At 37.7% G+C, this 17,449-nt stretch overlaps 1 protein-coding gene across 1 annotated transcript in view; it reads right to left on the bottom strand.

The window, feature by feature from the left end:
- LOC126260367 (protein eyes shut-like) overlaps positions 1-15,172 on the bottom strand; it is a 276,950-nt gene extending 261,778 nt beyond the window's left edge. The window contains exon 1 of the mRNA XM_049957695.1: positions 15,109-15,172. The gene's annotated coding sequence lies outside the window, so the exon portion shown is untranslated. The remainder of the gene's footprint in view (positions 1-15,108) is intronic.
- Positions 15,173-17,449: the final 2,277 nt, after the last annotated feature.

Below are 17,449 nucleotides of genomic sequence, written 5' to 3'. Positions count from 1 at the left end.
CCTACACAATTTGTGGCAAGTTTGGCAACTGGATGGTCAAGTTTACAGTTTTCCACAGTTTTGTGGTGGCCATTCATGGAAGTAGACAATTGGTTATTTGTCATGGTCACATTGAATGTCGGACAGCAATTGTTGCATTACTGATACTTAACATGGCTGCTTTCACATGTGGCCCTGCCTTTTATTCGGTAGGAAACACCTGTGACTGAACTGCAGTCGGAGGTGGTAAGTGAGTGTATGGGATGGTTCTTGCACCTGGGCCAACCACAATAGGAACGATACATGGGGTGCAGGATTGCGAGTAGGATTGGAATAAGGATGGACGGGGATATTCTGTAGGGTGGGTGGGCAGCAGAACAGTACTTTGGGGATGTCGGTATGGTTTTGCATAGGAAATCCCTCATCTCAGGGCACAATTTTTCAGGAATTCCTCGCTTCCAATCTGTCCTCACCTTCCTCTCATAAATGCCTTCACGGTCAGTCCAACATCACTCCTATGGGACACAGTGCTATCCGTTACCAGAGAAACACTCCTTCCCACAAACGATGTCCCCACTGCAGTGGTCATGAATTGTAGTTATTATGTGGCAGAGGGTCTCCACCAACTTTATGGCACCTCTGCATATAGACGTTACAACCATTACACCATCCCAGAACTCAAAAGTGACCTAAAGCAGCTCCAGTAAGGCCTTCGATCCATCCCAAACTCTGACACCTCAACCCATATTCCTCTTCACACCAGTAACCCCCTGCACGCCTACCGTTTAGCTACTCCCCCAACTCCATAAACCCAGACCCACAGGTCTCCCCATTGGTCATCCCATTGTGGCTGGTTACAATGCTGCCAATGAATGAGTCTGTCTTTGTTGCCCAACACATCCAAAATACTGTCCGCAGCCTCTCATCCTACATTCAAGACGCTGCTCACTTTCTACACCACCACTCCACAGCTTCTGTCCCATTGCCACCAGACCCCTTGTTGATCACTGTGGATGTGATGTCCTTGTACACCAACATCCCTCATGGAATACTAAATTTCTCAACAACCCCCGGAAACTAAATCTGCCACCTCTTGCCTAATTCTCCTAACCAACCACATCCTGATCCACAATTATTTCACTTTTGGACGCTAAATCTACAAAAAAAGTCCATAGTATTGCCATGGGTACTTGCATGGCACCATCCCATGTCAACTTATTTATGGGCCATCTGGAAGAATCCTACCAACCAACTCAACACTAAAACCACTTGTCTAGTTCAGATTCACTAATGACATTTTCATGATCTGGACTCACAACAAGGACAGCTTTTGTCCTTTCATTCATAATCTCAACACCTATTCCCAAATCTGCTACCTTCTCAACCCATCAAGCCACCTTCCTAGAAGTCAAAGCTCACCTCTCCCATAGCTCCATAAATACATCTATCCACATTCTGCCCCTTATCCATTAACAAATCTCCGTTGCCATCTTCTCCTCTTGGAACTAGTAAACCTGTTAACCAGCCACTGACCAGCACTCACCTGATCACCCAGTGCCACCCTAACCTTGAAAAGCTCAACCACATCCTCCAACAGGACTTCAACTACACATCACTGTGCCCTGAGAAGAGGGATATCCTACCCAAAATCCTACCCAGATACCCCAAAGTACTGTTCCGCTGCCCACCCAACCTACAGAATATCGTCATCCATCCCCATTCCCAATCTTATCCTGCACCTCATGTATCATTCCCTTGTGGTCAGCCCAGGTGCAAGACCAGTCCCATACACTGACCCACCCCACCACCTCCTACTGCAGTCCAATCACAGTCATTTCCTACACACTAAACATCAGGGCCATATATGAAAGCAAACTACACTGAAACTGCTGTACAGCATTCTATGTGACCATGACAAGTAACAAGCTGTCTACTCGTGTGAAAGGCCACAACAAAACTATGGGAAATTGCAGGCTTCACCATCCACTTTTTGAACATGTTGCAAACCACAACACAAATGACTTCAACAGCTGCTTCACTATGCTGGCCATTTCGATACTTTCTTCCAGAACTAATTTCTCTGAACTACACAGACAGAAATAGTCTCTCCAACATGTCCTGCACTCTAGAAATCCCCCTGGTCCATAGCTCCGCTAACCTATTCTTTTCCCTTCTAATCCACCTCCCCCACCCTCCACACTGGGAGGTTGATAGTAACACACTGTGGTGAAATGTGAAAGGTCAAAGCAGTCTTGAGTCCATATTTTCATTTCATAGAAGCAGAAAACAACTGGGAATTGTGAACATAGAAGCAGCTGCTGTTTCACCCTATGTCGTCTGATGCCATATAGATTCCATTGAAGAACAGCCATATTTAAGAATGAAGAGATGGCATCTGCATTATACATCTGCATCTATAGTCTGCTAACCACCATGAGGTGCATGGCAGCGGGTAAATCCCATTGTATCAGGGTTTCTTCCTGTTCCATTCGTGAATAGAACACAGGAAGAATGATTGTTTGAATGCCTCTGTGTGTGCAGTAATTATTCTGATATTATCCTCACAACCCCTACAGAAAACATTAAAAGCCAGTTCCTGAACCTTTGTTAATAGACTTTCTCCAGATAGTTACATCTATCTTCATGAGTTTTCCAGTTCAGTTCCATCCACGAATTAAATAAACCAGTGACCAGTCATGCTGCCTTCTGTTAGTCCTATCTGGTATGGGTCCCACACACTTGGGCAATATTCTAGAACCAGTCTCACAAGTGATTTGTAAGCAATCTCCTTTACAGACTGATTGCACTTCCACAGTATTCTACCAATAAACTGAAGTTTATCACCAGCTATACCCACGATTGAACCTATGTGATCATTCCATTGCATATCCTACAAAGCATTATACCCAGGTACTTTTACGAGTTGGTCAATTGCAACATTGGCTCATTGATATTATAGTCATAGGATACTACTTTTTTTCATTCTGTGAAATGCAAAAATTCACATTTCTGAACATAGAGAAAATTGCCAATCTCTGCACCAAATTGAAATCTTATCAATATCTGACTGAATATTTATGCAACTTCTTTCAGACAGTAGTTCATTGTAGATAACTGCACCATCTGCAAAAACTCTGATTTTACTATTCCTATTATCTGCAAGGTAATTAATATACAACACGAACAGCAAGGGTCCCAATGCACTTCCCTGGGGCACACCCAAACTTACCCTGGGGCACGCACAAAGTTACTTCTACATTCTGGTGATGACTCTCCATCCAAGATAACATGCTGTGTCCTTGATTTGTTGTAAAATTTTAGAACATATGCTGAGCTCAAACATAGTGAGTGAGGTATCTTGATCAGAATAAGCTCCTAATGCCAACCAGCATGGATTTTGAAAACATCAATCATTTGAAATCCAACTTGTACTTTTCACACGTGACATAGTGAAAGCTTTGGATCGAGGCTACCAGGTAGATGCAGTGTTTCTTGGATTAGTTGAAAAGCATTTGACTCAGTACCACACCCATGCTTATTGTCAAAAGTACGATAATATTGGGTATCAAGTGAAATTTGTGACTGGATTGAGGCTTTTTTGGTAGCAAGGACACAGCATGTTATCTTGGATGGAGAGTCATCACCAGAATGTAGAAGTAACTTTGTGTGTGCCCCAGGGTAACTTTGGGTGTGCCCCAGGGAAGTGTGTTGGGACCCTTGCTATTCATGTTGTATATTAAGTCGCACAGAGCCAGGTCAGGCAAGTAAGAAGCGTGGGGCAGTGGAACCATGCCATTTTTAGCCAAAAACTGTCTATCAGAGATGGTTGTGTGTGCAGGTGCCTTGTCGTGGTGGAAGAACCAGTCTCTTGTATGCCACAAATCAGGTCTTTTTGACAAACACTGTTGTACAATCTTCTTAAAACTTCAAAATAAAAGTTTTGATTGCGATTTGACCTGGGCAAACAAACTATGAATGATCCTTAGCATCAAAAACGCAAATCAGCATTTTCTGATGTTGGATTTGACTTGATAACATTCTTTTGGATGGGGTGATGATGTCTTCCATTGGCTTGACTACTGCTTTGTTTCTGAGTCGTAAATATAGAACCCTGAATCATCACAAGTAAACTTTGACAGAAAATCTGGATCAGTTTCAAGCTGTTCTTTCAAAGCATGAAATGTTTTAACTTGTCAATCCTTTCAATTGTCAGAAACTGAGGAACGAACTTGGCAGAAACCCTTTTCATTCCCAAAGGTTCTGTTAAAATTCACTGAACCGAGCTCCATGATAACTCACTAGTCTCTGACAATTGATCAATTGTCTGTCAATGGTCTGTGATCACAAGATCTCAATTTTTTTCGTAGTTTCGTCGATTCAGACAGTTAATGGACGGACCAGAATGAGGTCTGCTATCAATCGACATGTTGTCATTTTTAAATTGAGCAAACCTCTCATACACTTGGGTTTTTCCCATAGCATCATTTTGGTAACTTGCTTTCAACATTAAGACTGTTTCAGCAGCATATTTACTGAGTTGAAAACAAAATTTCACAGCTCCACGTTGCTCAGTTAAACTTGCCATAGTAAAAAACGAGAAAAGAGTGAAACAGTGCTAGAAAAAAAAATCACTGCAGAAGAACAGAGCGAGCCGCAATGAGTTGCACTTTACATGCCTAGCAGCAGAAATGTGTACTACATGAGCCCCACCCACAGCATTCGCTACCCCATGATGGAATCTGACAGGGATTCCATCGGAGCTTAGAGATTTGTTCCACGTAGTGATTTCAGTTGTTTCTCAACATCACCGACACTAATAGTTATTTCATTCAGCATTTAAGTGGTACAAGGATTGAATTGAGGCAATTCTCCTGGGTTTTCCTTTGTAAAGGAACATTTGGAAATGGTGTTAAGCATTTCAGCTTTTGCTTTGCTACCATCAATGCCACTTCCTGTCTCATTCCCTAGGGTCTGGATACTAACTCTGGTGCCACCAACAACATTTAAATACAATCAGAATTTCTTTGGGTTCTGTGAAAGATCACTCGACAACATTCTGTTACGGTAGCAGGCATTGCATTGATGGTAATACTTTGTCAGCTTCAGAGCACCTGGTTTCATGTGCACTGGACAGCATAATTCAGGAGCAGAAGGATCTTACTCAGTTATTTCAGCCAGCAATGGTGTACTAATACATCACTCCAACAGTTAGCTTGTAATAGCTGACAGTTAATTATTATCGTGTGAAAGAGGACCTCTGAAGTAATCCTAAGATGATGGAGAACTAGAACTTTGAATTTATTTGCTCCAATAAGTTGTTCTTGTTTCGTAACATTGAAATGATAAGATTACTTTGATGTACTCAATGAGGATACATCTATAATAGCTCTATGTGTCCAGTTACTAGTGTGCAATAAGAAACTGAATTCTGATTTAGGTAAAGCATGGTTTAGAAGTCTGCCATGTTATTAACTTTTGTCAGTAACTATTTCTGAAGAAGATGAGGCTATATTCTAAGTACTGCAAATACATACATATATAAGTATAAAAAGCACCTTTTTTATATGTGGTTTATTAGCAGTGCTTACAATTTTCTCCCCATTGTTAAAAGCAAAAGCTCTCATATCGTTTAGATAATGTGCTCCTGAGATGTAGTGACATAGAGACAAGTTACTCCAGCAGCTATGTTCTTCAAATTTTGCAGTTTCAAGTATTTCTCATTGAATTTACTTAAAGACTATAGTGTTTTCTTACTTGGCACAGACATGTTGATCAAACCTACAGGTAACAAATCTAGCAGCCTGCCCTTGAATTTCTTTGATTTCCTCCTTTAATCTGATCTGGTGGGAATCCCAAACATTTGATCAGTACTCAAGAATGGATAACATTAGTATTCTACATGCTACACATACCTACTTGGTGAAGAAGACTGGTACACTGTGATATGCTGTCCTGTCCATCTCTTCTTACCAATCATACCATCATCATCATCTTGGACAGTTTCCAGCCACTGGCTGGGTCTGTCGGGAACACAAGCCTCCCCATCGTGTTCTGTCTTTCCACCATTCCCCCTCTACCACCTTCGTCCAGTTCTCCCCTCTTCACGTCACACATTCCTTCACTCCGTTCACCCATCTATCTCTTGGTCTTCCTCTGGGCCTCTTCCCCTCCAGTTGCAGATCAAACATCCTCTTTGGAATTCTTCCCTCATCCATTCTCTTCATGTGTCCATACCACTGCAGTCTTGATTTTTCTATCCTGTCCTGTACTGGTTCCTCCTTTAGTCTTTCCCTCACATACACATTTCGCAATCTGTCTCGTCTTGTTACACTCAACCTGCTCCTCTGGAACTTCATTTCACTAGCCTGTATTCTACTTTTGTCGCTTTTGTGCATTACCCATGTCTCACTTCCGTATGTCAATATGGGGACAAAGTAGGTTCGGTATATAATTCCCTTGGATTTCTGTGGCACCTCCTTGCTCCAAATAAGCCCCCTAATGCATTTGTAGAACTGCCCTGCTTTTCTACACCTTTCATTTATTTCCATTGCGTTTCCCCCCTTACTTTCAATCATGCTTCCCAGGTACTTGAAGTTATCTACCACTTGTAGTTTTTCCCCTCCACAAGTTATATCCACATTTGGCCTATTTTTCTTCCTTGTTGTGACAAATATTTCACTTTACCAATCATACCAATATTTTAAATTTTATTTCCTATTTTATTCGTGTACAGAATGAGGGAAAAGTGACTATATGCTTCTGCATGTGCCCTAACGTGTCTTATCTGTTTCTCATTACCTCTACACGAAGTAAACAATGGTCACAGCACAGTCATCACAGTCTTTGAACACAGGTTGTCTACATTTAATTAATAGGATCTCATCAGAATATCTTTTTCTTTCAACAATTAGCATTTAAGCAATTATGTTACACTTTCCAGTGGGCTATATAAACACGTTATGGTCCTAACAGGGGGCTCCTCAATTTTCTGACTGATCATTATCACGCCTTCTTGATACTGACTCCAAATACTGGAACAATACTCTAGAACTGGTCACACAAGTCACTTATATGTTATTTTCTTAGTGGATGCATTGTATCTTCCCAGATCTCTGCCAGAAAATCTGTCTTCCATTTGGCCTTCCTAATACTGCCTTTACTTATTCATTCAATTTATTATCACCTCTTAGTATGACCATTAAATACTAAAACAATGGGTCTTGCTCAAGATGTTCACCACTAGTTTTTGTACTGAGGTGGTACAGGGTTTTTTTCTTCTCTTTGTTATAGATATAATCTTACATTTATCCAATTTTAAAGAGAGCCTCCATACATTACAGTCAGCAGAAATTTTATCCAAGTCTTTCTGCAGTTCCTTACAATTGTATTATGGCAGTACTTTCCTTTAGACAACTGGATTGTCAGCAAACAATTTTATAGTGCTACTGAACTTATACGAACATCATTTATGTACACTGAGAGCACTGGAGGTCCTATCACCTGCCTCCATAGCCAAGTGGCCAGCACATCTACTGCTACATGGAGTACCTGGGTTCAGTTCGCAGTGCTGCCAAGAATGTTTCTTTGGTGGGACGACTGGAACGGGGTACACTCAGCCATGAGATTCCAATTGAGGAGTTACTTTGAGTGTTAGCAGACATAGGTGACATAAAAATGAAAAATCTTGCATACTTTGCCTACTTACATTCCATAATGTCACATGGTATAATATTTTGGGGTAACTCTTCAAGTCAAACAAAAGTTTTCAGAGTCCAAAAGCGTGTAATACGTATTATTTGTGAAGTAAATTCACAGACGTCGTGTAGAAACCTCCGCAAAGAACTGGGTATACTAACTACTGCCTCTCAGTATATTTACTCCTTAATGAAATTTATCCTAAATAATATATCTCTTTTTCCAACAAACAGCTCAGTTCATACATACAATACCAGGAACAAAAATGATCTGCACAAGGACTTAAAAGCACTTACTTTAGTTCAAAAAGGGGTCCACTACTCTGGAACACTCATCTTCAATAATTTGCCAGCAAACATAAAAAATTTAGCTACAAATAAAGATCAGTTTAAAAGGAGCCTGAAAGACTTAGTAGTGGCCAACTCCTCCTACTCCACTGAAGAATTTTTTAATAGAAACAAATGATGTATTGTATATATTCATACTATTAGTGTTGTTATTTCAGCTTAAAAAATGATGTATTGTATATACTCATACTATTAGTATTGTTATTTCAGCTAAAAAAATAAAAAAAAGACATGTTCCACGTCCATGAGGATCTCCTCAGCACGGATCTATGGAACGAAAAACGAATCTAATCTAATCTTGAATGAGAAGCAGCAGCTCTGGGGAGATAAATCACCCAAGAAAGTACTGTACTATCTCCATGCCCCTACTTACCACACCTATATGATGACATATGACAAAGGGTGACAAATCCGCTGATCAGCACCATGTGGTCCTCTGGTCGTGATTGTTGATTCAGTCTTAGTTTAGAGGCCCTATTATACACTCTTGATGTTACTTTTATTTTCATAGAACATTCACCATCCACTATAAGGTACTTGGTTCTACTGGGTTGGTGCATCAGTTCGTGGCGTTTTTCCATAAGTTGAATAAACACAACAGACACACATAACAGAGACTTTTAGTCATCAATAATATATTCTCTTTCACTATTTACAACAGTGTGCCAATGGTGTGGTAGCTTTTCAATTCCGCGACTATAGAAATCACGTAGTTTTGAAGCAAAGAACTCATTGAGCCATATTCAGAGTGCACCTTCATCTGGAAAGGAAGTTTCTTGAATGTTGTTAGATAGAGAGTGGAAAAGATGAAAATCTGAGGGCTCAAGTTCAGGTGAGAAATGTGGGTGCAGAATGACCTCCCAACCCAATTCCCAAAAAAGTGGTTTTTGTCAGTCTAGGTGGATGCAGGCGGGCGTTATTGTGGAGTAGCATCATTTCACACAGACTTCCTGGTCATTGTTTGTGGACTGACTCTGCAATATATCTCAACTGTTGACAATAAATATCAGCAGTAATGGTTACACACAGGGAAGCAATTCATACTACACCACACCACTGCTGTTCTTCCAGATGTATAACATTATCTTTTAAGGATTTGTGCAAGACTTTGTAGGGGGAGTTGCTCCTTTGCTTGAGAACGACCATTCCTTTCTTTTCCTTGCATTAGCATAAAGACACAATTTCTCATCACTAGTAACAACACAGGATAGGAATGATCGGTATTGTTCACGAGCCAATTGGTGATGAGCAAGTACATATGGCTAATCACTGATTTTTGTGATTTTGGCTAACAGCATGCAGTACCCATACATTCAATTTTTGAATGTTCTCCATTGCATGTAAATGTCACACAATGTTGGAATGATCACAGTTCATCACATTTGCTAGTTCTCAAATACACTGACGAGGATCATTGTGGATTAATGTGTTTAAACAATCTTCATCAAACCCCAAAGGTCTTCCTGGATGTGGAGAGTCACCGACGTCAAAAAAAATCCTCCTTAAAACGAGAAACCAATTTTCTTGTCGTGTTCTGTCCAATAGCACTATCCCCATATTTGGCACAAATATTTCTGGCTGTCTCTGCTGCTGTCATTCCTCTATTGAACTCAAACAGTAGAATACGTTGGAAATGTTCCCAATTTCTCCACTTAGCACTCCATTTTCTGATCTCTACAAATACACTCACTATCTCTGAATGACAATATGTAAACTCAAATAGCAACAGAGAAATATAAATAAAAAATGACAATTGATAACCGGAATACCAACATGCAAAACAAAAATGCTACAAACTTATGCACCAACCTAATATTAATCAGACATTCGTCAAGGCAGTAAATACATTTGCAAATGTATTCCACATGATTGTTTCGCAGGGCTAGTGTTGGATAATGTAGCACACTGTCAAATACCTTTTGAAAATCTAGGAAGATGGAATCTATCTGTCCACCTGCATCTATTGTTTGGGTGACACAAATAGTCATATGGCATGACTGACTGGGAGTCCCTTAAGAAGAATGTTCAACCGCTTGATGCAAATCTATAAACCGATTGCCACTTCGGCAAATTGTGTGCCCTAACATCAGTAATCCTTCCAAACCACATGTCATTTCTAGCATATCTTCACATTATTGAGAAGTGAAGGCTAGTGCAAAAGCAGACTGAAAAATTCTGGAAAAACGACTAATGTGAAACACAGCTTGCTTTATGCTTGCGAGATGTCATGTATGAATAAGGCAAGCTTTGTTTCACATGAGTGATTTCTCCAGAATCCATGCTATTTCTTTGAAAGAAGCTTGCTGAATGTCAGTGTTTGATCATAAAATATGCTCTAGCATCCTACAACAGCTGGTCATCAGTGTTCTTGTTCTTTAATTCTGTGCATCTGAATTTTTATCCTTTTTGTAAGTAAGAGTGACCTGTATTCTTTTCCAGAGAGGAAATCCTGTGCATGAGATTTTAAATAAGCATGATCTGGGAAAAGGGCAATCTAACACCACATTCAATGTAAACTCTAATTTGAATTCTATCGGAACCTGGTGCCTTGTTCTCTTTAAGTAATCTTAATTGTTTTTTTTTTTTTTTTTTTTCAGGTAAAAGTATCAATATCTCTCATTTGCAAGTCTGTTTAGTGAACAAATATCAGTATGGTAGTTCTTCATGTGTGAATAAATCGTGGTGATTCTCTGATTGCTGATATGTCCCAGTACATGGCAACAAGCTTTTGCAGAACTGGGATAGTATCCAAACATAGGGAATTTTCATCTCTAGTGAGTAATTAGATGATTGAATGATAGCATTAGTATCAGAGAAGATGATAGAATATCTTTTCTTATCAAAACTTTACAAACTCATTGGGTTCTAGATTAAAAAATTAACTGTTCAGTTAATGTTAACATCTATTAAGACAACTTAAGTAGTCAGGAAGTGTCCAAAAATCCTGGCCTCAAATTTAACTTTTACTCAATCTGATTTCACATGACTGAGTTTTATGCGAGCAAATGATCACTGGATTCCTTATGAGTAACCGTAAAAGAGCTATGCTGTTGATAAAGGTATTGTTAGACCTACAAGATCTGCTATGCGTTTCACTCCCTCACATAATTGTTTCCTTATTGTCATCATAATTTCTGTCTATCTCAGAATAGCAGTTACCTATTTGCTGTTAAGGATGGAGACCCATTTACCCTGCTGCTTGTCACACAGCTAACAGGAACCTTCTATAATTAAACCAAGATAAAAAATAATAATTTGTAAAAATGGCTAGTAAAATACTTCTTTTAATTTTATTTTAAATTTACAAAGATTCACAATAACTTGCTTTATCCCATACGGATGATTGTTGAAGGCATTCACATAAGAATGATTAACTATTCACACCAATCTGAAATGTAACTCTTTAACAAGTAAGCTATCTAATAACATATTTGCACAATCAATACGAATAGCAAGTTTTGCAATGAGATTGTTTTCCTAAGGACTGCATGACATGCTTTATTTTCCTCACACCTGTGCTATGGAATTGAAATATGGGAAGTAAGAACCAAATCAGGATCCCAATAAGGTACTGATCCTTCAATAAAGGCCTATAAGAATCATCTTGAAATTGAGTAGAAAGAATCACGCTACGGCTGGTTTCCAAAAGCTGGTGTGTTGGTCACAACAAACATACATATTCTAAAAGCTATATTGCTCATTTAAAGGCTGCATCCCAAAATTTATTCTGATTTTTATCAGCTCAGCACTAGGAATAAAGAAAGAAATACATTCACTGTTTAAGAACAGCACTCTATGAAAATGGCCCACAATATGCAAGATTAAAATTTTCCAATGCATTGCCAAGAATAGTTATGAACGTTCCTATACTGAAGCTTAAGTTTCAGCTTGAGAAATTGCTTTTACAAAAACCTTTCTACACATTAGAAGAGTATTATAGTGAGGTACAGAATAAGAAGTGTTTTCGGAAAAAAGGAGAAAGTAAATAGCAGCAAACCATTTATGTGCAATCTTATCCCAAGTTCATCAACGATATCACCAAGTTCATCAACAATATCTTCAGAAGAATGTGTTGTTGTGTTATGTGTCAAAAATCGTAACCTATCAATTGCTGGTTTTGTATAATGAAGTGAATCATTCAATGACGAATAAAGTATTATTATTATTACTACTAATCCAGGCATCAACACTGAATCACACACAGGAAAGCAAATATTATAAATATATTATAGGCCTATATCTGTCTCACTTTTGTTAGGCCTATATGTCAATCATAATTCATACAAAATATCTCTGGTTTAATAGCGATGTTCTAGTGGAGATGATTTAACATCTGAATTTTTGTCTTCTTTGAACTTACTCTAGAAGTTTAAAGTTAATTTCTAACCTATGTGTGGCATGATATGATCTCATATATAAAGTGCTGTCAGCAATTACACACTGCATTAAAACAATGAGGGGAAAAATCCTGGGTACAAATCACCAATCCACAATTCTTCAGTACAGCAATTTGCAACCAAATCAATGGCTATCAAAAAACATTCAGAATCACGTACATCTATATGGTAACCAATAATATTATGAATCTTCCATTTTTCAATGTGGTTATGAATCTCTAAACTGTGATAAATACATAGAATTGATTTATTTGTCTGTAAACATCTTTTATGTTGTACACAGCTTCGTCAGTGCATTCATAATTATATAAATGATTATACAAGTGGATAACAATGAAAAAATTATTATACAGATATTACTTATCTTGTACTCATAAAATAATTAGTTTTGTTACACAGATTGCAACCAGTTTGTATGTCATACATTACAATTTGGTTTGCTACAATCACAATTATAATAAAAAAATGATCTTTTTTCATTATATACAAATTCAGTTGTGTTATGAATGCTTTTTCTCTCAAACATGTCTCTACCATTACTTTAAATTTATTTTCATGTAATGCCCATACGTCATGTGGTATACTATCGAAAAATATTTTGCCAACAAGTAGAAAAGTGTCCATGGAATGTCCAGTAAGTTCCTGTTTCTAGTTTTATATGAGTGCACAAATGATCTGCTTTCATACTTGTGGTCATTCTGTTTTGCATGCATGGACTGTATAAGTATTCTGTACTCAATGAAATACTGCCTGCAGAACGTTAAGTTGCTAAAACCAAAAATTCATCTAATAGCTTTCTTCTAGCAGTTTCCCCAAAGAAGTATTCCATAATGCAACTGCGTATGAATAAAGGCATAGTAGCCTTTGCCATAAGCATGAGCCCTTCACTCACACAATCTTTCACTTTCTACAGAGATATAAACTTCTTGCAACTTACTGCAGAGATTTTCTGTGTGTATATTCCAGCTCCAATTTACTATCGAGGTACATCCCCAACAATTTTACAGAATGCTAGTGTTCATTTTGTCCATTGTTAATATCACTAACGCAAAAGAGGTTGTGCTCAGTTTCACATTAATTTAAGATCCACCTATTTTCATGGAACCCTGAGCTGACTTTTCCATCATAGAGTTGTTCATTTGTTCGAAAATGTTCACGTCACTATGTGATGTGATAAAAGTTGTGTCATAGGCGTACATCACGGATTTATATGGCAGTGCTATTACTCAAGATACGTTGCTCCGATATCTGATCTTGTACAAACAATAATTTCGAATTATACACTACAGCAGGCACATTAATTTTGCACTTACAAAACCTACGTCAGTGGAAATCCTATGGCTTCGCTGCTGACAATCAGCCAACCGCATTTGTAACAATTTCCGAAGTTCATACGCACTTCGATAATTTAGTCAAAACATTGCTATATTCCTAATATTATTTCAAGGTTTATTCACGCACATCCATCCGGAATAACATCAGATAATGCTCAGCGGCGAAATACAGCAACCACACACTTCAGCCTCCGTTGCATCGGCCGATCTCTACGGTAAAGTTAGCATGCCAAGCAGCGTTGTCAGGCAACACAACCACGATGTTGGGCGCAGCTTAGGTTGAAACTAGCTTCTCCCGTATCCAGCGTACAGTAAGACCTATGAGTTTTTTTTCCTTCAAGTTTGAATTAAGACTCACGATAACGAGTCTATGAATTTTTTCATAAACATTTGCTGCACCAGCGGTAGAAGGAAATTCAACGAATAAATGTTTAAAATAGTGTACAAGAAGGGTTTCGCTTCGAGCACCTAAAACAAGTATTAATAGCACGTTTTAATCACAAATAAAGAATCTGGAAATCATTTTGCTCAAGCATTTATCCAAAAGAACTATAGGTGGGTGAACACTTCCTTTTCGAGCAAACCTTTCTATAATATAAAAACAGAGGACATGTGATGCGCATATATTTTACAAAATAAATAATTATTCTACAATCTTGAACAATCCGCTTTGCGTAACAACACGCAAGACCTTGTCGCATAGAGCTTCTGTATTGTCTCTCACAAATCTCTAAACGTAAAATACGGAGAGCGCACGGTGAAAAAAGTCAGCAAAATTTTTCCCAGAAATGCATCGTGCAATTTATAGTCAAAGATGTTTATAACTGAATTCATTAAATCCTGCACGGCACTTATATGAAATAGGAACTCGATGTTAGTAATACATATGCTTACAAAGTGGTGATAAGCTTGTTAAGCACCGTATCATATGGTACTTCCTTTTGCTGGAATCGTATTCCGCGTCTATTTCTACTTTCATGTACCGGCATTCACATACTATAGCGATTACTTTTGAAAAACGGGAAACCATTCATGGAAATTCTTCGAAACGCACAGACAATTGTTTTACCGTTCTCACACATGGTCTTTATTTCGATCGTCAACTGAGCCCCAGCTACACAGCCAGAATAACATGGGGTTAATATCGTGAATTTATAACAAATACTTCAAAACACAACAAACGCATAGATTAAGTTGTTAATTTCTTAGTTGAATGGACTGTCAAACGTTCTACAGAGCTACATTAAGAAACAAACATCTTACTTTCAGTTATAGTTTGAATTATTTTTACAATAGGCCTACATTACTGCTGTGAAAAGGCATCGAAAGAAATAGTATGTGCTCAAGTTAACTTACCAAAAGGCAGCCAAAATAATAATTGCAGTCTTTATTTATTTATGTACCAGTCGATGACAGCGACATACGTGTGTGCTAGGTCTGGTTACCATGACAACCGTTCCCTACTACGTTCGAAAACGCATTCCCGTTAATGCAAATGTGTCTCCTACGACTTAAAGGTGTTTCATTCCGCCTTTGTTTTTAAATCCAAACAAATGTTCTGCACTTCTCTTTTCCAGCGCTGATGTAATAGCTATAATTTTTTTTATATTGAATCGCCAGTCCCCCATGTCATAATTTGCAACAACTATCGTAAGTTGCTTGTGTGCTGGGAAGGATTGGAAGGTCGCAAACGCGCTTTAGTTTTACTTCCAAGAAGACAACTACCATATACGTATTTCATTTTTCCGTGATAGGGCATATCTGTAATATTAACGTTTGCAGCTTCAGTGACCAGGCCACTGTCTGGTCAGCAGAGCCTATTCTTTCTGTCGTACATTGCTACAGTATCGTAATTAAAGAGTATGTGCAGCTCCCAGCATATTTAACCAGAGAACTAAACATTCGAACTATCCTTGCAACAACCATGTAAGAAAAATAAATAGTGCCGCTTGTTTGTACAGAAACATATAATTATAACACAGGATGTAGGAATGATTATCACGTACAAGGCACACAACTTCAGCTGACAGGATTACAATAAATGTTGGTCACTTTTTCCATAACAAATTCCCTATCAGCATAAAAAACATGGAGGACATAACAATTCAGCAGTAAATAAAATTTTTATTTAGGATCTTTTTGTCACGGCATTAAAGAGTATTGAGATGTTACAAATCGTCGTCACAACAAGATCATACAGTACGAACTGTAAGTTGGCAACTATACGTTATACGCTTCTGATTCTGTCTGAGGACATTTCTCCTGTCTTTATATCTTTTCCTTTTATTTCTCCACACAGCTCCAGAAGATAGAAATAAATTCCGATATAAGTGCCGAGAAAATAGAAAAAATGAAATATTTTGAGTGAAAAACTACATTTTATGGGAACCAGCAACACTTCCATTGACAAAATTTTTGTAAAGCATCGAGATTGCAAAGAATGGTGTAATTCCTATAGTTATAGCATCTCAGACCACAGTGGTCAATTGCTGACAATCAGTGATTTATTGATTTATTGATCCATTTTCATTTATAACTGCACAGTGTGCAAGAGATATTTGGATTTTTTTTTTGTTAATATAACAGTTTTACATATAATATACCTTTGTACATAATCACACACATTAATATATCAATTAATGATGAATATTTAAATAAACGTTGTTACACTATACACAGAGAGATAAAATACAAATGATCTTCTGAATGAGACTACATTGGGTTAACATAGAAACAATTTAGTTTTGTAGGTATTCATTTACTGTGTAAAAGCAGTGATCAACCAAGTACAACTTCAATTTAGATTTGAAGTGACCATTGTTTTGTATGTGTTTAATGGTATCTGGTAAGGCATTGTATAGTTTGATACTAGGATGGATAAGGCCGTTTAACTTTGTGTTGGTGCTTTGATCATGTACATACAATTTTTGTCTTGTGTCATAGCTGTGTATTGTATGATTTTGAGTGATGAGTGGTCTTTTTGTATGTAAGTTTTGCTTTAAATACATTATATATATATATATATATATATATATATATATATATATATATATATATATATATATATATATATATATATATCAGAGGGAAACATTCCATGAAGGATCATCCTTTTTTGAAAAAGTGATCTACATGATTTGCGATTATCATCAGAATGTATGACTTAAATAAAAATTATTGGAAAACTACAAGGATAATAAATGGAAAATGAATTTAGAAATTCAAGAAGAATTTCTGAAACACAGACAGGCTATTATATATCCATGGGTTATATTGAAAACTATTTCCCTAATAAATTAACTGCTGTACATTGATTAAATGCATCTAAACCGTGGGTTATCAATACAATCAAAAGTCATGCAAAATTAAGAGGAGAAAATCTTGCAGCGAACCATATGTAAAATAAGGGAAATGCAACCACTTACCTAAAGCACACTGATGTATGGTGCTACTCAACAGTCATACGGTGTTTGTTTGAGTGCTTATTGTGATAAATTTTGTATAGTTCCTAAAAGCTTATTAAACAATTTGTGGCCCATAAGTTCATAGTTGTTAAGTGATTTTGACAGTCTGTGGTCTGGAGTACAAATGCACCTATGGTTTCTTGAGCTATGACAGTGTACATTTTCTTTTGCCCATGTCTATGTACCACACATCAATCTACTGGATGGTTTTCTTTCCCTTCTTTTAAGTAAAA

This window comes from Schistocerca nitens, chromosome 5 (assembly GCF_023898315.1).
Source record: "Schistocerca nitens isolate TAMUIC-IGC-003100 chromosome 5, iqSchNite1.1, whole genome shotgun sequence".
In the NCBI taxonomy this organism is placed as follows: Eukaryota; Metazoa; Arthropoda; class Insecta; order Orthoptera; family Acrididae; genus Schistocerca; species Schistocerca nitens.
The sequence above is the reverse complement of the archived record's forward strand: the minus strand, read 5'-3'. Positions and strand labels throughout refer to the sequence as shown.